At 35.6% G+C, this 21,049-nt stretch overlaps 1 long non-coding RNA gene across 1 annotated transcript in view; it reads right to left on the minus strand.

Annotated features, from left to right (window-relative positions):
- Positions 1-260: 260 nt before the first annotated feature.
- LOC134736737 (uncharacterized) overlaps positions 261-21,049 on the minus strand; it is a 37,132-nt gene continuing 16,343 nt past the window's right edge. Inside the window, exons 2-3 of the long non-coding RNA XR_010120980.1 lie at positions 18,162-18,326; positions 261-343 (exon numbers count right to left, since the gene is read on the minus strand). This is a non-coding gene — a long non-coding RNA (uncharacterized lncRNA). The remainder of the gene's footprint in view (positions 344-18,161; positions 18,327-21,049) is intronic.

Consider the following 21,049-nt stretch of genomic DNA (forward strand, 5'->3'; position numbering starts at 1 on the left):
CTTATCCAAGCTAATCGTGTTTCCAAGAAAAGCTCAGAGAATATTTCCTTCACCAGTGAATTGAGAAGAATCCAGAAGATAGTCCATTTATAAGTGACTTGAAAACTTACAACGATGAGAACAGTACCAACATGCTTGGAAAGGATAGCCCTATAATGGCTGTCTTTGTCAGGTCCACGATAACAGGTGTTACGTCTTAATGTAAGTAGTGGTAATGGGATTGTGCAGTGGTGTAGGCCAACAACTAATAGCTCTTACCTGTATCTTTAAGGTGGGTATGGTTAGCAGTGATCACAATGTTTTGGTCTGCAGAGACTTGACGAAGTGAGTATTCCAGGTGTTCCTGGCAATGAGAACAATAGATGTGATGGCTTTGTTATGTGCTCACTTGGCTAAGCTGAAGAGTATTTCCCAGAATTCCCTTTTTATATGCTTCTAATAAGGGTGCCAGAAAGGCAGGAAGCAACCCTTTTGTAGGATATGCATGGATAGTCTGTTAACTCACCTCATTAGCAGAAAGCAGCAGCTAGGTCTTCAATTCTCTTCTTGCTATACCTTCATTTATTTTCTCTGAATCTTAGGCCACATGTATTACATGCTACCTCTATGACAAAGGACTCTGTCACCTTAGGCCACCTCTATGGCAAAGGACTCTGTTTTTGAGGATGCCCTCATCACTAATGTCAGTGGTAAAAAGAAGAAACATGACTTTCAGTCTGTCCTCCTGTGGTTCCAGACTTCTTGTTATCTTTTCTCCCTGCCTGTCTGTCTGTGGACTTTGGCCTCCAGCATTTGATATCGAAATATCCTTGCAAAGACTGCTTAGTCAATTTCCATTTCCCATAAACCATTTCCCATAATAAATGTCCCGCTGGTTCTGCTCCTCTGAGTGAACCCTGATTGAAACAGAAGGAATCAAGTAAAGTATTTATTAAGTAAAACAGGGAAAACATAGATTAAAAACAAATTTTCTACAGTTTGAAAAATAATATCTCCTTCAAAATTCATGTTAAAATTTAATACCCAATATAAAGGTATTAAGAGGTGTGCCTTGTGGGTGTGATTAAATCATAATGGCTCCACTCTCTTGAATGGGATTAGCACTCCTATAAAAGGGCTCAAAGTTCCCTTTCCATCCCTTCTTCCATGTTTCTCCCAGCTGGAGGATGCAGCAATAAGGTCCATCTTGGAAGCAGGGAGCAGCCCTCACCAAACATCAATCCCACTGGCACTCTGAACTTGGATTCCCTAACATCCAGAACCATGAGAAATAAATTTCTGTTCATCATAAATTACCCTATCTCTGATATTTTGCTATAGATCCACAATCAGACTAAGACAAAATGTAAGTGGGCTGAAAATACTTTAGGGAATCACCAAGTTAAAGAATCAAGGACCTCTAACCTACTTCCCAGATGTGATTCAAAAGACAGATTCTAGAGCTCCTGGAATGAAGTAGAAACTGGGTTCCCCCTGAAGGTAGACCCTAGAAACAAACCTACAAATATGCAATGAAAAGCGTCTTTCCAACTTTCCCCAAAGAAACCTGTGAACATTTTCCAAAGTAAATTGCTTTGAATATCCAGACCTTTTAAGTATTACTCAATACACTGGCTCTGAGCTGACATAAATTTTTCATACTTCAAAAGGCCGCTGCTGTCCATGACTCAGAGTGGGGGCTTATGGAGGTCATTTGAGAAAAGGAATGTTGGCCTGAATCCATCTGTAAGTGGGCATAGTAAATCTGCAAAACCATTCTGTAGTTACCTCCACAAGTTCTGAATGCATAGTTGAAATATTCATACTACATAGCTAGCAGAATCCCCACACTGTTTCCATGGCTCATGGTGAAAAGGCTCTTATGGTACAATAAAAAAGTAGAGGTCTTTGATCTCATTTTACATGAATAGCAGAAAAAAAAGTTATATGTCATTTGTAGTACAATCGCAAGGAATTATGCCACCATTAAAGATACAAGAAAAGTGAGTTCTACTTTATTTTCACTTAACATGCCACTTGGGCTTGTGAAGAAATATTGATGCTATAGACTAAAAGGAACTATTGTAAACCTAATTAGCAATTGCCTCCAATTGCAGCTGTTGTTTCAAATGTTGTATATATATTGGAGCAGATAGTATGAAGCTCCGTAGTTGGTATAAACCTATTGTTCTGGACCGGACACGGTGGCTTACACCTGTAATCCCAGCACTTTGGGAGGCTGAGGCAGGCGGATCACAAGGTCAGGAGTTCAAGACAAGCCTGACCAGCATGGTGAAACCCTGTCTCTACTAAAATTACAAAAAATTCACCAGGCATGGTGGCGTGTGCCTGTAGTCCCAGCTACTCAGGAGGCTGAGGCAGGAGAATTGCTTGAACCCGGCAGGTGGAGGTTGCGGTGAGCTGAGGTCCTGCCATTGCCCTCCAGCCTAGGCGACAGGGTGGGACTTCACCCAAAAAAATAAACAAACAAACAACAACAACAACAAAAAAAAACTATTGATTGGCAATTGCTTGCATCTATGTATTAGAAAGGGCCACCACAAAGTTTGCTTTCATACTGTGTGGAATGCAGCACATCTTCTCTGTATTACCTCAGGAATATGTCATCTCTGTTCTGTTTCATAAAATAGTGCACTGGGTCACTTTTTGTGTCAAAACATAGTACACTTGCTCACCTCAACTGTGTCACCATCCCTCAGAATATATTATCTTATTATGTCAATAATATCACAAAACTTGCATCTGAGAGCAAGATATAGCAAATAACCTCTAGATGTATTTGTAAAATATATATGCCAAATGGTGGGAGATAAAACCTGTGAAAATTCAGAAGGGATGAATGTTACACATGAGGTCAACAACAAGATCTTCCCTTAAGTAAGACATGTCTAGCTGAGTGACTAATATTCAAAACTGCCATTTCCCAAGAGGACCAGTCTGACACCCAATGTCCGTTAAATTATATTGAATTCCTCTCATCACCTTGTGGAGAAGGATACAGACAATAATCCATCTTCACTGAAATAGTGATTCAGTGAATCACTAAAAAATCTATCAAATATTATATTACAGATGCTTTTAAGTTGCCCAGAATTATTTTTAGCATGACTTTAATTGGTTTTGTTTCATACTCATTCAACATCATTGTATTCACACATCACTGCCCCTTAACAATGAACCATTTTACAACTGAAGCAGCAAGGGAATGGACTTGACTATCATGAAATTCACTGGTCTTGCTATGTACACCCTCCCTAGAAGCGATAGTACTGATAAAATGTTGAGATGAGCTGTTAGGGGCTTGTTTACAACCAATGCTGGTTTGATGACAATAACTTGTCATGCAAAAATGACTACTATAGAGCTGGAAAAGCATCCAAAAATATTGAAATTAATGTAAAAGTCTTGGATTCTGGTCTTCACCCTATCCCTAATTAGTTGGATGGTACTAAATAAATCAGTATGAATTTGTGTATTTTTTTTTTTTTTTTTTGAGATGGAGTCTCGCTCTGTCGCCCAGGCTGGAGTGCAGTGGCGCCATCTCGGCTCACTGCAAGCTCTGCCTCCTGGGTTCACGCCATTCTCCTGCCTCAGCCTCCCGAGTAGCTGGGACTACAGGCACCCGCCACCATGCCCGGTGAATTTTTTTTGTATTTTTAGTAGAGACATGGTTTCACCACGTTGGCAAGGATAGTCTTGATCTCCTGACCTGGTGATCCGCCCGCCTTGGCCTCCCAAAGTGCTGGGATTACGGGCGTGAGTCACCACGCCCGGCCGAATTTGTGTATTTTTAAAAAGAGAAAATTGGAATATGTGTGTCTAGAAACATCAAAAGCAGCCAAGGTGTTCCAGAACAACCTAGGCTAAAAGGTAACAACATTAAAACAAACCATAATTTTTAAATATAATACCCTTATCTCAACATTCGAGAGCCTTCTGTGGATGTCAGGTGTTATGTGTGTTTATTAGTAGGTATCAGATAACCATAGCTGATTTTATCTATCATTTCACTTGTTTCTTATGTGAACAGTTTTTGACATGTTGAATTTTTGACCATTAAGTCATTTTAATGTATTTTTGTTTTCATTTCTATATATTTAATTTGTATTTATTATCAAAGTTAATAATAAATCTTAATGGTTTTGGTCAAGTTTCATGCTTTAAGAAAGTCTGGAATATTTTGTATTTACTATACTTTTAAAAAGCTTGATGATTGAAAAAATAATGACTATACAGTAAAATCTATGGTTCTAGTGAATAACGAGAAATTATTCTTTCATTTATAATTGATTAAAATATTATAGAAATTGCCTATTTTTGTCATGCACATGAAAATCAGGTTTGAATAATTATGATGGCAAAAGGAACAGCTGGTAAACATTCCAACATGAGCATAAACCTAATAAAAGTGTGAAGCTTTACAAGTCAATGTTTACCTATGTAACAAACCTGCACATGTATCCTTGAACTTAAAAGTTTTTCTTAAAAAGTCAATGTTGGTATGGGACTTTTACATTTTTAGGAAAGGGCTACTAAACGAAATTAAAATATATTAGACAAATGTATTCATAATGAAGCAGGAATAAAGATAGCAAGATAATGAAAAGCAACTGCTGTGAACCTTATAAATCATACAATTTGGGCTAATTATGAATGTCTTTGACAATACTATGTACTGATAAGCTTTCAAAGCGGATCAACCTTATCAGTATGAGTAAGACAATCATGCAGTTTATTTTTCCTCTGCTTCAAAGATTAACCCCATTGAATTTTTTTGAGCATTTGTACCCCACCAAAATGCTTTCCATTCAATGGAGTTTCACTGTTAGTTCTAAAATACTAATATTTAAAAGTACAGAAATAAGACACTGAGATATTATTTTACCCTTTCTACAGTTTATTTGCCTCCAAAGGAGACTGCTGTAATTTAGAATGACAGGTTTTTAAATAGAAGTAATCCTGTTATCTGCTTAGTGAAAATTTTATTGGAATAGTTTCTAAATTTAAGAAATGAATACATATATACGGGATTACTAGTGTCATCAGATTAATAATAGATAAAGTCATAAACATGTTGGCTTCACTCAATAAAGTGAGCTTTTGAACTTTGAAGGAACAGTGGTTTGTAAATTTCTATTATCTGAAGAGCTCTTTTCTTGTGTTTTTATAAATACAACATGTGACATGAAGAAAGGCAAAGTTACTCTGGTTAAAGTTTGTATGAAAGTTGTGTAATCTATGCTACTGGGCTCCATCCTCAATGGGTCCTTATACAGACACAAGAGACCCAATGGCTTCGCAGAGAAGTATGAAAACTCTAAGTATTTTTAACCATTTATATTTGTAACAAAAATAGTTGGTTAAAAATGTATAAGGATATGGATTTACCCTCATGGCCAGACACACACATACTCTCCTCCCATGAGGTCCAATTGCATGAGTGTCCTTATCTCCATGAAGGAAAAGGAAGCATGAGATGCTCCGCATGGCGACACATATCTGTCCTGTACTACCAGCTACTCAGGACGCTGAGGCAGGAGGCTCACTTGAGCTCAGGAGTTCAAGGCTGCAGTGAGTTATGATCATGCCATTGCTCTCCAGCCTAGGCAATGGGTGACAAAGTGAGACTCCATCTCAAAAAAAAAAAAAAAAAAAAAAAAGGCACAATGGTGAAGGCAAAGAGTAAGGACAAATAAAATTGGAAAAAAATGTTTTAGAATCTTGTCTCGAATTCTAATGCATATAGCATATATATCTCTTCTTAGCATTTTGGAGAAAATGGAAGTACAATTGTGACATATTTAAAACTTCTAGATCAGCATTGCTTAACCTGGTTATTCCTCTCTATTCCTTTGATCAACATGATTGATAATATCACGTGTAAAAATGTCCCATCTGTGTTTGCAGTGCCCAATGGTTCTGATATGATATTAAAAACTGTAAAATATCTAAATTTTTTACCTTATTTGCAAATTAATAAGTTAGCTTGCCATAGTTTCAGATATGCACAGTCTTTATTAGAAACAAATAATAGTTTATTACTCACTGCAACACCAATAACCAGAATATTAGTATTTGCATTTCAATTTTCACCAGCTGAGGCAAAAAGAACAAGCGACACCTGCCCACAAAGTGGATTATATTATAGAAGAGAAACACTAAGTTTACAAAATCCACATTTTTAATGCTGGGTAGTATGCATAGACAGGGGAGGCAAATTTTACTTTTAACTTCCTGAGATCCTGCCTGGGCCTAAAAATTAAATTGACATAAGATAGATTAACGGAAGAAAAGCATACAAATTGAATATAAGTTTATATGACATGGGAACCATCATAATGAAATAAAGACTCAAAGAAGTAGCAAAACCTAAACGCTTTTATATTAGGTTGAACAAAAGAGAGAATTATGAAAAAGTAACTGAATTTTCCACAACAGGCTAAAGGAATATAATAATTAACAGTCTGTTTATACAGAAGTTTCTTAGCCCTGATTTCTCATTGAAGAATATTCCTTCTTTCTGGTATAGGGAGGACATCTTTTTTTTTTTTTTTTTGAGACGGAGTCTTGCTCTGTCACCCAGGCTGGAGTGCAGTGGCACAATCTCCGCTCACTGCAAGCTCCGCCTCCCGGGTTCACGCCATTCTCCTGCCTCAGCCTACCAAGTAACTGGGACTACAGGCGCCCGTCGCCACGCCCGGCTAATTTTTTGTATTTTTAGTAGAGACGGGGTTTCACTGTGTTAGCCAGGATGGTCTCGATCTCCTGACCTCGTGATCTGCCCGCCTCGGCCTCCCAAAGTGCTGGGATTACAGGCATGAGCCACTGCGCCCAGCCTAGGGAGGACATCATTTATACGAGGAGTTTTCTTCTCAGGTTTTTATGATGAAGGAAATTACAATGTCTTTCTTGTATCTGCTGTTTTTCAAGTGCTAAAGCTCAAAAGAATCTCTATACCAAAATGGTATATTTTGGGATGCATATCCTGCCAAACTTGCTCCAGAGAGACCAATGAATGCATGCATGCCACTTGCTCCAGAGAGAGGGACTTTATCCTTTAACATTTTAAAAATCCAGGGTTTGCTCTGAAGTGAGGTGGGGTGGGGTCGAAGTGGACACTAGATCATCCAAGGCTGTTTGCTATACAGACATCCTTGAAAAGATAGATCAGAACAAAGCAGTTAGTTATTTTCCTTACAAGATATACAAAAATGTAAGAAACCCATGGATAATTGTCTCCTTGTGATACCAATTTTTTAACCCTTTCGAAGATACTATCAGGGAAATGTAAAATGAAAAGAGTAAAATCAAAACAGCAATCTTTTAAAAAGAGCAACATCTGCATATCAAATGATTGTAGCAAATCATTATTTTGTGAAATTATAGCAAAAACATCTGTTCTAGACAGAAGGTGAACCCAAAAGGAACACATTCTGTGGGTACATAATAAACACTTTTAATATATTGAAAATCCAGTTATTTGGCTGTACCCATTATGTTTCTAAATCCCTCTGTTCTTCCATTTCATGAAGTACACTGGTGTGTGTTTGTCTTAAAAATGTCCCTTTCCGTTAAACAGGAAGCTCCTTGAGATGAAGCACCGTGTTGATATCAGTGACAAGTGGATCCTAAGCACCTTGCACACCGCCCAGCACATAATCAGCATTTGATTAATGTCAGTGGGAGAAATAAATGCCACACAACAGATTATAAGACGATGATGATATTTATAAAGTTTAAAATTATTAAATTGGCATTTCTTAGAGATTCTATAGATTCTAAAAATACTGAGTTTTGCAATGAGTCCTATTCATTCTGATGCTCACAGTGCAATGTATAAACACAGCACCTGACACATGGTACGTGTCATTTTAAAACTTGAAGGCTGTAAACAACCTCTTGAGAAAACTAAGATCAAGAAAAATGTAAATTTGCAGAGTGTTACAGAATTCCAGTCCGAGTTAGTGGCTAAAACACAAATTTCCACATTTTATGCTATGGTTTATAGAACCATTATTTTTTCTTTCTCTAACTTAAAGGATAGCGGCTTGTCTGACAACATTACTTGAGTATTAAAATCAGTGTTGTGGAGGCATCACGATACCTGACTTCAAACTATACTACAAGGACACAGCAACAAAAACAGCATGGTATTAGTATAAAAATAGACACATAGACCAATGGAACAGAATAGAGGACCAAGAAATGAAGCCATACAACCATCTGATCTTTGAAAACCTTGACAAAAATATGCAAAAGGGAAAAACCTCCCTACTAAATAAATCGTACTGGGATAACTTATTAGCCATATGAGGAAGAAGGAAATTAGATATCTACTTATCACCATGTACAAAAATTAACTCAAGATGGATTAGAGACTTAAAACCCCAAACTGTAAAAGAAGAAAAATATTTTTAAAAAATTTAAAAAAAAACAGATATTGGCAACGCTGCAGAGAAAATGGGACACTTATACACTATTGGTGGAAATGTGAATTATTCCAGCCATTGAGGAGAGCAGTTTGGAGATTTCTTAAAAAATGGTAGTTGACCATTTGACCCAGCAATCCCATTACTAAGTATATACCAACAGGAGGATAAATTATTCTACCAAAAGGACATTTGCACCCATATGTTCATCTCAGCACTATGTAAAATAGTAAAATGATGAAATCAACTCAGATGCCTATCAATGGTGGACTGGATAAAGAAAATGTGGTATATATACTATGTGGCCATACAAATACACAAAATTATGTCTTTTGCAGCAACATGGATGCATTTGGAGGCCATTATCATAAGCGAACTAATGCAGAAACAGAAAACCATGTACCACATGTTCTCACTTATAAGTGGGAGATAAACATTGGATACTCATGGACATAAACATAGGAACAATAGACACAGGGGACTATTAGACTGTGGATGGAGGGAGGGGAACAAGGGCTGGAAAACTACCTATTAGGTACTATGCCCACTACCTGGATGATATGGTTTGGCTCTGTGTCCCCACTCAAATCTCACGTTAAATTGTAATCCCCACATGTCAGGGGAGGGACCTGGTGGGAGGTGATGAAATCATGGGAGCAGATTTTCCGCCTGCTGTTCTCATGATAGTGAGTGAGTTCTCCCAAGATCTGATGGTTTAAAAGTGTGGCACTTCCCCCTTCACTCTCTCTCTCTCTGCCACTGCCATGTATGATGTCCTTCCCGTCGCCTTCCACCATGATTGTGAGTTTCCTGAGGCCTCCCAGCAATGCAGAAATGTGAGTCAATTAAACCTCTTTTCTTTGTAAATTACCCAGTCTCAGGTAGTTGTTTTTAGCAGTGTGAAAATGGACTAATATGCTTGGTGACAGGTTCAATCACACCCCAAACCTCAGCATTATGCAATAAACCTTTTTAACAAACCTGTACATGTACCCCATGATTCTAAAACAAAAATTAAAAAGGAAAAAAATTTAAAAAGTAAATTAAATTAAATGTAAAAATCAATGTTAACAGGGATAACAAGCCAAATTGTCGCCAGTTTGTGGTAAATATTTTTTCTAAAATTAATTTTGAAATGGAACATATCTGATGCAAGATAACTACATTTAATTACTAAATAGTAATTAAGATTTACAGATAGTAAAAAAATAAGTAGAATTTTTCACAGAAGACAAAAAATATCTAGAAGAGTTGTCAAGGAAGGACCCCAATCTTCTGGAAGATACCAAAGCACAACAAAACTACAAAACATGTAACTAGGCATGAAAGCAGGTTGGCTTGCTACAAAAGCATGGTTATTCCATGGAAAGTGGACAATGAAACTCAATGGACCAGGGCCAGATAGTTTATTAATCAAAGCACTGTGTACATCAGGAGCATAAGCAAAGACCCTACCTCCATGTCTCCAAGGAGATACCACCAGCCCAGATGGATATTAGGCATACAGTGGGCTGTGCTGCAGGTGACAAATGCAGTCCCAAGGCCTAGCAGTTTTTGAGCAAGGACCAAGCATCATAGCAAGCAACAAATATTTTCACAAGCAACAAGCAAGCCAGTACAAAGGGAGGAGCAATTATAAGGTATTTATACTTCAGTCGCTTTGAATACTTCATTACCTATGTGACTAAGTGCAGAGACTGGTGAGTTTCAGGAGACAGACAAACCTTGCAGTGTAGCACAGTTACTGCACAGTTACTGCTGGGATGCTGAAGGACCACTGAAAATTGCCTCATCCAACAAGCCTTTTAGCCATCACCCTTTTCAAATAACAGTAACGCTAAACATATTTCTCTGAGTATTTGCCACTAGCAAAGACTCTTTGCGTGATCAAACATTAGTCATGCTGCAGAACCATCTCTTAGCACCATCTATGCACTTTCTTGTAAAATCTTGTTTTAGCAAAATTACAAGTCAGTTTAACAAGCATCACCCCTCACCTTTAATATCTGATCACCCTCATGATCTGACTGGGTTCCTCATTCTCTTCAATCAGCCAGCTGATATCTGATCGTTCTGGCCTGTCTTCAGCAAAAATACTGTTAGATCGGTTTAGTTACACTCCATCTTACCCCTGACGTTTCCTCTTAGTAACTTTCTATCCACTGATCCCCACCCTGCCGCTTGGCTATAAATTCTTATTCTCTCATGCTGTATTCAGAGTTGAGCCCAATATCTCCCTGACTGCAAAATCCCATTGCAATGGTGCCTATATCTATCATAATGGTCCTGAATAAACTCTTCCTTTCTGTGCTTTAACAAGTATAATTAAATAATTTTTCTTCAACACCACCAAAAGATTCACCTTCTGATTTTAAAAGAATGTCTTACTAAAGCAATCGTTCTGATGCATACTGAATTCAGAATGATAAGTAATCTTTATATTTCACAATCCATTAATTTCCAATGAAGTGAAACCCTATAGTAGTGACATTATAATCAATATCCATAATATTAGGAAATATTAACAATTGTTTTTACATACCTGCCTTTGATATTCTACAGTCACTGCTTATGTATACAAAAGAGAATCAAAACATTTTATTTATATGACTAATTATATCTTTAAAATTCTAGGCAAGAATAAGATAGATCACCAGTAGTATTTTTTCTAGCAAATATTGGAGAATATCACATTGACTAGATAATTCAGTAATTTGGAGAAATTAACCATGACTTTTAAGGTTAAGTAAAATATATGAAAATCTGCAAATATGTTTTTAAATGGACTAGCTAATTGATATAGGTTAACATCATAATCACATAATTGTTAACTCTATAATTGATTCTTAATTGCTTATATGCGTATTACATTCATTGCTAATCCGCATCATAATAAAATATTATTAAGTTAAACAATACAGTTTAAATTTCTTATAATGTTATAACCAGTGTCTTATTTTATTTTTCATAAAACACTTGGGTAGGTATGGTTTTATCATACCATTTTAGAAATGGTAGAGGCTCGCATAGATGATAGTTTTGCCTATTACTTCGGCAGTTATTTAAAGGGTTAATGTATGTATCTCGTATGCCAAATCTGAAATTTAGATTACTCTGCCATTACCATTGGATCCTGCTCACTGGAGCCTAGAGAATATGTTATACTGAGCTGGCAGCCCAGCTTTCCTTGGTTGGGTAAATATGCAAATAGTTAATGATTTGTTTAGGAGACTCAATCTTTTAGGATTCAGAAAAATAAAACTTTAAAATAATGAAGATTGTTATGTACCGTAGAGAAGAACTTAATAAATTTAAGAAAATATGCTTCCTCCATATATAGAGAGGCCATAAGCACAAAAAACACTTAAGCACTATGAAGTAGATGACCTTGGTCCCCAATATAAGTCCTATTATTTTTAATTTGGCAAAGATTATGATAAATATGTTAATTTCACTGTCCTGATGAAAATTTGATTCATTTTTTTTCAGGAATAAGAACCCGGTTTAGGCTGGGAGCAGTGGCTCAGACCTATATTCCCAGCACTTTGGGTGGCCTAGGTGGGAGGATTACTTGACACAAAGAGTTTAAGGCAAGCCTGGGACAAATAGCAAGACCTCATCTCCACAAAAAATTAAAAACTTAGCCGTGCATTTTAAAAATTTAAAAACTTTGCCCAAGAGTTTAGGGTTACAGTGAGCTATGATCATACCACTGTACTCCAGCCTGGGCAACAGAGCAAGAACTTGTCTCTTATAAAACAAAAACAGAAAACCTGGTTCAATTCTAATCAAAATTCAAGTCAGATAGTTCCCTAACTGCCAAAAAGATAAAGAGCAATAAACTGTCGTTCTGACCTCAAGAAGGCTTATAGATGGAAAAAAAATAGCCAGCAACTAAAAAAAAATAAAAAATTGTCTATTGCATAACAAATGATCTTCCCTGTATAAGCTTACCAGTTTTTCTTGCTATTATCAGTGATAGAATTTCTTCAATTTTTTTGTCTCGTATTCTCAAAATAACTACAAGATTTAAGATACATACCACTTAATTCTAAAAATATATGGATATTTTATCCCAAAAACATCAACTACAAAATGATAATGATAAAACATTACATACTGTTAGAGAAACAAAAGTTGTTGAAACCTTCCCTCCATTTATAAAATCATTCAGCAAAGGCATTTTAAAGAAAACTACTGACTGGCTGGGCGCAGTGGCTCACGCCTGTAATTCCAGCACTTTGGGAGGCCGAGAGGGGCAGATCACGAGGTCAGGAGATTGAGACCATCCTGGCTAACACGGTGAAATCCCGTCTCTACTAAAAAATACAAAAAATTAGCCGGGCGTGGTGGCGGGCACCTGTAGTCCCAGCTACTCGGGAGGCTGAGGCAGGAGAATGGCATGAACCCGGGAGGCGGAGCTTGCAGTGAGCCCAGACTGCGCCACTGCACTCCAGCCTGGGCAACAGAGTGAGACGCCCTCTCAAAAAAAAAAAAAAGAGAAAAAGAAAACTACTGATTGACGGTTTTACTTCAATTTTGGCTTGCTTTCACTATATTAGAACAGTTTCAAAAACATCTTGGTGAAAATGCCATTATTTTCCAGTTTACTCAGGTCTTGTGACCAATTAAGTGTTTAAATAGCAATGCTGATATTAAATTACAATGCAATCCACATGGTGAAAATGGAACACAAGCAATGCATTTGCTTGGTTTTGCAGAAGTCATTATAAAAGATATATCTATTAATAAAATATTTCAGCTACCAGCATCATTAATAACAGAACATGTAGGCTAATTTATTAATTAATGAAACAGATTTTAGTATCTTCAGCAAAATAAATAAAAACTTAAACTCCTGGAATAATCCCATTTATTCTAAAACTTCAAGTATAGCAAAAATAAGTAATTCAATTAGTATCATTGTTTCTCAGTGCTATCATTGATATTAATAAAAACTCATAAAACTGTAGTAAATTCTGGTTCATATTTTTGCTGCTACCACTAGTAAAATGCAATTTTCTCTGAATCTGACCTTTGTTTTATTGCAGTCTAAAATGTAGTTCTCAATGAAATTAAAGCAAAGGAAATCTATAATGTACTTTTTTATTCAACTCCACACAAGTTTTAGATCCTATCAAGTAGGAAATTGTTTCCAAATCATTCATTTTACAGTATTTTATTATAACATTATAGATTTCTAAAAAGCTATTATATTAAAACAAAATCTAGTTTTAAATTTCCACTTATGCTTTTATTGTCCATAAAATTTTCAATTAATTTTATTGCAGCTCCATTAATATAGTTCAAATTATTTCCTAGCTGTATTATAATAATTTTGACGAAAAACCAACTTATTTAAACTTCCCCATCAAAATTTGAAATATATCTCAGAAAATTCACAAAAATAACCTAGAAAATTCATAGGAAAGTTTAATTATAAAATCCAGAAATATTATGAAGCAGAGCTCATAGATATATTAGTAGTTTTCTGAATGGAGATCATTAAGTGTCTTTTTTCTTAAGAAGGTATATTTCCCACATGATCCTCACTTCTTTTTTGACCTTCAAGCAAAACAAAAATTGAACATAGGTATTCTGTAAATATTGGTGACTATTTACAAAAAGAATGGCTCACTTAATCTCTTTTCCTAGCATAGCATTCCATAAGTATCAATACAGTTCCAAATTTGGCACATATATATGAAACATTTCTAACATAACTCAAATATTTGTGGCAATCACACACTTGATATTTGGATTAGTGCATCCACAGATGTTTATTGTAAGGGAATGATCACTGAGCAATGACTAAAATGGCCTGAACTCCCATCTGGTCGCTGCTATTTACTGACCTATGTGATTGTGAGATAAATTCTTAACAGCACTTGGCATAAGAATTCAAAAAATATCTGTTGAATCAAGATGGAAATTAGACTAATGGAAACATGTTGCAGAAAGAAAAGTGATATTGTATTAGTTTTCTATACTGTGTAGTAAATTATCACAAACTTGAAGCTTAAAATAGCACACATTTATTATTTCTTTGTTTCTGTAGGGCAGAAGTCAGGCATACCCTAGCTAAGTTCTCTACTCCATATTTCAAGGCTGAAATTCAGGTGTTGGCTGGGGCTGTAGTGATCAGAGCCTGGACTAGAGGTGGAATTCATGTCTTTGCAACTGTTGCCCTGAGGTCCTATGTTCAGCACTCAGCACTCTGAGTACTCAGTGGCCACTAACATTTCCTTTCCACGTGGCCGCCTCCATATGCACTCTCACAACATGGAAGCTTCTTCAAAACTAGTAAGAGAGACAGAGAGAAAGGGATAGAGAGAGGGAGAGAGAGAAGCTCTTACTTCAGAGATGATCCATTTTCTCTTTGAGTTCTTTTATCAGTAAAACCAGACCCACCTAGATTAAACTCCCTTTTGATTAACTCAAAAGCAACTTAATTGGGATCTTAATTACATCTCCAAAATTTCTTCATCTTTACCGTATCTCATTGATGAGAAACAATTAACATTCTAAGGGAGAAGATAATGGAGGAAGTGAACACGAGAGGGTGGGGATTACTGGGGTCATTTCAAGGTCTGCTTGATGAAGATGGAATTGTGATAATCAAGTATAGAAAATATTCAACTTATTCTTTTTATATATGAAAAAATAGAGAAGGAATCCAATGAGGTCACAGTGTCCTAAGGTCAAATAAGATAAGGGCTGGGATGAAAGTTAGTTAAAATGCTTAACAGGGCACGGACAATAGACAAACGTTTTCTTCATTTGAGTTATCTTACTTTGCCTAGATATCTGCTACACTCGGCCAGCTGTCACTTATTGTGAGAAATAAATATGAGGGGTGGGGACCGCGGAGAGAGAGATGCAGGTTGCTCCAGGCAAATTCACATTGGTAATTCGTGCTTGAAAACTGTCCCCATTGTAAGATGTTGGGCTCATCTGGGCAATAATGGCTCTTAACTCTCCTTTGGAAGTGACTTTTATTCCTTACAAGAATCAGTTCAGGATAAATAAAAGTATTTATTTGCAACAACCCCTCCCACCACCCTAGGAGAAAATAGAAGTGTTTTTATTAAGCCCCATGGGAGAAGGGGGGTGTTCTTCCAAATTACATTTGAACATTATTTATTTTTTAAAAGCCAACATAGTTTGGCACTTGTTTTTTGTTTTTTTTTTTCTGCTAAAATAGAAAGATCTGAGCCCATTGTAAATGTGGCAAAGAGCTTTCATCTTTTCCAATGGAAATTTAATCTTACATGTGCTCTTCAGAATGACAGAGTGACACCTTTGAGCAAAGGTTGTTTATCAAGCATTTGTTAAAGGACGAGGTAGGCCAACAGTCAGCAGCCAGTTTCTCTTTTCCAAAGTTTTGGGCTAAGCAGAGCTCATGTAATTCCCAAAATCTACCCCTAAAGTATAAGAACAGGACAGAAAATTACATAATTGTATATTTTTTCCTGCAAGAACCTTCTCTCTAATATAGCATAAAAATTGTCAGATAATCACATGAAAAGTAACGTATAATTTATTTGAATTATTAATTATAACAATGAAAACCTAGAAAGTTATTCTTTGAAAATAAATGTTTTTACTAAGCATCTATTATGCACTATATAATATTCTAAATTCTTGGGAGAAGTGGAGAGAGTTCCTTAACCCAAATATCTAATAATGGAGAATCATTAGGCATCTTATACTATGTTCACATTGTTAAATGTTAAATAACCATTACAGTGCTATTTGTGAAGAATTCCTATTAACATTTTAAATTGGAATTTTAAATAAAAAGAGATTCAAATTAATATTTGCATAGATAAATTGTAGTATATTTATATAATAAAATGTGATACAACAATTGAAATAAAGAATCTAGAGTAATAAATGTTGACTTGGATAAATCTCAAACACAATGTTAAGCATAAAAAATAGGTTGCAAAAGAATAGTTTTAGCATAATCATATAATACTACACAGCAAAAGTATAGAAAAGGCACTTAAACAATAAAAACCAAATTCTGTTTAGTGTTTAACTATGTGGGAGAAGGAGAGAGATTTGGGAGAGGAGAAAAAAGACTTCAATCATTTTTGTTAGATTTGTTTCTTCAGCTTCATGGAGGCACTTGGGGTATAGTAATACTTTCCTCAAAACCTATTTGCATTCTGAAATATTTCACTGTTAACTTAAAAAACAAATAATTTTTTGTTACCATATATTAGAGAGAATATGTAATATTTGTCTATCTGTGCCTGGCTTATTTCATGTAACATGTACTTTTAAAAAATTGTACTTTTAGAGACAAAGAGTAGAATAATGGTTACCAGAGGCTTCGAAGGGTATTGTTGTGGGGGCAGACAGAGAGGGGTTCGTTAATGGGTACAAAAACACAGCTAAAAGTGATAAGACCCACTGTTCAGTAGCACAATAGGGAAACTAATAGTTAACAATAATTTATTGTGTCTTTCAAAATAACTAAAATAGTGGAGTTGGGATGTTTCTAACACAAAAAAATAATAACTGCTTGAGGTGACAGATATCCCAGTTACCGTAATTTGGTCATTACACATGGTATGCTTGTACCAAAATGTCAAATGTACCCCATAAGTACATACAACTATTATGTATCCACAATAATTGTAAGTTACAAATAAAATTGTAAAATATAGGAATAAAACTACTGGTAGAAAAAAACAGCATATCTTTTGAATTTTGTTACTATCTATATGTGCATGTATTGGCTTTGTAATTGGAGAAAAAGCTATCATTCAAATTAGTCTAAATTAATGACCATCGTACTTTTCAAGGTCATTCAGTTACTAAATTATGTTAGTATCTAGATTTTTATATTTTGTGCTTATTTCTGTTAGTGCTTTTTATGTTTACATGGTGAACATAATTTGTATTTAACAGTATGTTTAATTATGTCTCAAAACATATCTGTATAATTTTATGTCTCTAAAATTTGAAAGTGCTGTCAAAATTTGTATTCTTTAAATTTCTATATCTTGGCTTTAGTTTATTTAGAAAATAATTATGGAAATAATATCATAATCTTTTCTATTCTCAAAGACAGGTCTCACTCTCCTGTAGATGCATGTGAAATATTATGAACGAGGATGTTTTATTTTTATGAAACATAATTAACTCCTTCAATCTCCTTTCCTATCAGAGTAGTTGGTAGAAGCATACACTATAAATAACTTGTGCCTTTAGAAACACTTGTTCTTATTTAGGGTAATACTAAATTTAGTACATGTATGTTTCAACCAGTTGGAGGGTGAAATTTGAAGTTTATGTAGATTAAATTCAGGTAGATGTAAATGCAAAAACCTTTGCTAAGAAATCTTAATTGAAATAAGAAATTAGTTATGGTTTCATGTGATTTAAGTTAGAACTGTCTTCTTTTTAATGTTTCTGTTCTCTTCTTCCTGAATTTGATTAATGATGGGCTTCTGAAGCTGACTCAGTTCTGAAATACTTTCTGAAAACAGAAATTACATTAATAGTCAATGACTCCAGCTGCTGGTTTCTCTTCTAACCCAACACATATGCTTCATGATCACCAGACACTGCACACCAACGTGGAGTCTGGGTGCCCCTGCAGTGTATGAGATTTCACAACTGATCCTCCCTGTTGTTCAACTCAGTCTATGTTCTTGCTTCAAGATCAGGTAGTTTCATTTAAAAACTTCTCTAGGAATGAGACACTGGTAATCTTACCTTTTGGAAAGATTATGTTCTCCAATCCCCCTTCTAGTAAAGTCCTACTGTGGCTTCTTCACTCCCATAGTTCAGCAGGATGGAGTGATACAGCTCTTTCACTCCTGCATTTCAGCAAGTTCTGAGTTCTTGTCTCATGACCACGAGGAATGAGGTGTGCAGACACTGGAGAGTGAGTAAGGCAGAGGAGAATATTATTGAGTGACAGAAAGAAAGCTCTCAGGAGTAACAGGGAACTTGAAAGTGAGTTGTTGGCTGCGAGGTGGAGTCCAGGGTTTTTATGGGCTTAGAATGGGGAAATGTATGCTGATTGGTTTGTCGGTAGGCTTGGAAAAAGCACCATTCAGAAAGAGGTACAAGAGTGTAAAGAATCAATAAAGAGCTGAAGTGAAGGCTTGGCCGAGGACCTTGGCCCAGAACCAATCAGGGGCTGATTCCACCAAATGAAAATTGAAGTTCCCACCCTGGTCCACGGACTCTATCCAGGATTGGTAGTTTGGTGTTACACTTCAGACCGTCCTTGGCTTGAAGGTTGAGTTTCATCGGGCACCTGTCCCTGTCTGCCCAGGAATTTCTCTGCTTCCTATCACTATCACTACCAAATTATAAAAATCTCTCAATGCTGAATATGACTCATTTTTTTACCTCTAACGTCTAATTCTACATTTAATAATATATTTTATCTCCTATACTCCATAGTGATACCAAGACCAATAATATAATCAATAATAGCTACCATTAACTGAATATTGAATATGTTCTAGGAGCTTTAAATATATTCTTTCTATTGCCTTAATAACTCAAATTCAATATTATTTACCCTGTTTTACAGATGAAGAAGTTGAAGTTGAAATTTGTATAAAACATATCCAATTCCATAAGCAAATGTATGTTTTATCAAAGACTGCACAATTTCTACTATGATATAATGCCTGCCATCAAAAATAAAATAGCAGCGATGGCCCCAACAAAGTTGTTTCTCCCTCTTTCTTTATTTTAGCATTTTAGAGAAGGAGGATAAAATGAACAGGGTAAGGCAAAATGAATCTAAAGAAAAACAGAGAAAATTAAAAATAGATGAAAAATAAGGTAGAATGTTCAAGAAATATCAATGTTGAAGAGTACATTTTAGAGACTACAAACACTAAGAAATATGCAAAAATATAAAAAAATTGTAAGAAATAATGAAACTTCTTTCATCAATTCCCTAGGAAATATACACCCCAATATTTTTTTTTTTTTTTTTGAGACGGAGTCTCGCTCTGTTGCCCAGGCGAGTGCAGTGGCGCAATCTCGGCTCACTGCAAGCTCCGCCTCCCGTATACACCCCAATATTGTAAATTAAATGTTAAATTAGAGTGTCTAATCTTGAAATGTGGACGCTTTTCTTAAAGGATAATGGAAGGGCTGTTCTGAGGTCAAGCATTCTTAAGCCAATCCTCACTATAAATATTTATTTTCTGGATTGTCTGTCCTTCATACCTCCTTAAGAAGAATTGAAAAATAATGAATATATTTAACTCCTATATTTTGACCAACTTTAAAAATCTTCTGTCTTTAAGATTTCAAGGTAATTAAACTAATAAAAGTGCACATCACTACTCTTGCAGAAAAATCTTTCAAGATACAATCATAAGGATATTCTTTGCAATTCAATCCCAATTATCACAGGATCCTTTCTACACAGGAATTGATTTTTAATCCTTTGGAGAAGTATATATGTATCATGATTTCTTAATGGAATACAGAAATATTATTAAACACATTAATACTTTTTAGCTCTAGTAGAGACAGAAATGCCAGTTAGATATGTATATTATTTAGTATTTATTGCTTTCCCTTCCAGTATTATGCACCATATGCAACTGATTTTATAATTATTAGAAAGTCAGAAATAATAAACATTTAACCTGTTAACTATTATTCAATCAATAAGCATTACCTGTAAAATCACTAAATCACAAGGACAAGAATTTTAGCTTTATCTGATAGTTAACTGATGTCCTTGGCAAAGACAACTAGTCTCTGTGTAATCATGTAGTATTTTTAATTATCAACTTATATTATTTTCACCTAAAATGATTTTTACTACTTACCACTTTTGAATCCCACCCTAAATTTAAAGTCTTTCATCTATAAAGACGAAGTTCAATGTTATTTTTGGCGACTTAATTTTGATCAAAATTATATTCATCAAAATTATTTTATTTATTTATTTATTTATTTATTTATTTATTTTCCGAGACTGAGCCTCACTCTGTCACTCAGGCTAGAGTGCAGTGGCGCAATCTCGGCTCACTGCAAGCTCCACCTCCCGGGTTCACGCCATTCTCCTGCCTCAGCCTCCCGAGTAGCTGGGACCTCAGGCGCCTGCCACCACTCCCTGCTAATTTTTTGTATTTTTGGTAGATACAGGGTTTCACCGTATTAGCCAGGAAGGTCTCAATCTCCTGACCTCGGGATCCATCCGCCACCTTGGCCTCACAAAGTGCCGGTATTACAGACGTGAGCCACCACGGCCAGCCAAATTATTTTCAAAATTATATGATATCTTACTGAGTAACCTGTTAATGACAACTTGATTTCTAAAAAATTTTCATTAGACCTTAAACAAATACAGCCATGCCAACTGTAATTTACTATTACAATGTTTAAAAGGGACAAAATGATTATTTTGGAGATGTTTAAAATTTTTCAAATAAAATGCTTAATATGTAATATTATAATAAATATTGTATATATGTATTTCACATATGCAACTTGGAAAGAATAAAACAGAACCCATTACAAAACACAATAGAGTATTACCAATACTACATAAGCACTCCATCCAACTTCCCGAGCAGCCCCTCCTCCCTCTTCTGAAGAGCAGATGGCCAAGCTGATGT

This window comes from Symphalangus syndactylus, chromosome 5 (genome assembly GCF_028878055.3).
Source record: "Symphalangus syndactylus isolate Jambi chromosome 5, NHGRI_mSymSyn1-v2.1_pri, whole genome shotgun sequence".
Classification (NCBI taxonomy): Eukaryota; Metazoa; Chordata; class Mammalia; order Primates; family Hylobatidae; genus Symphalangus; species Symphalangus syndactylus.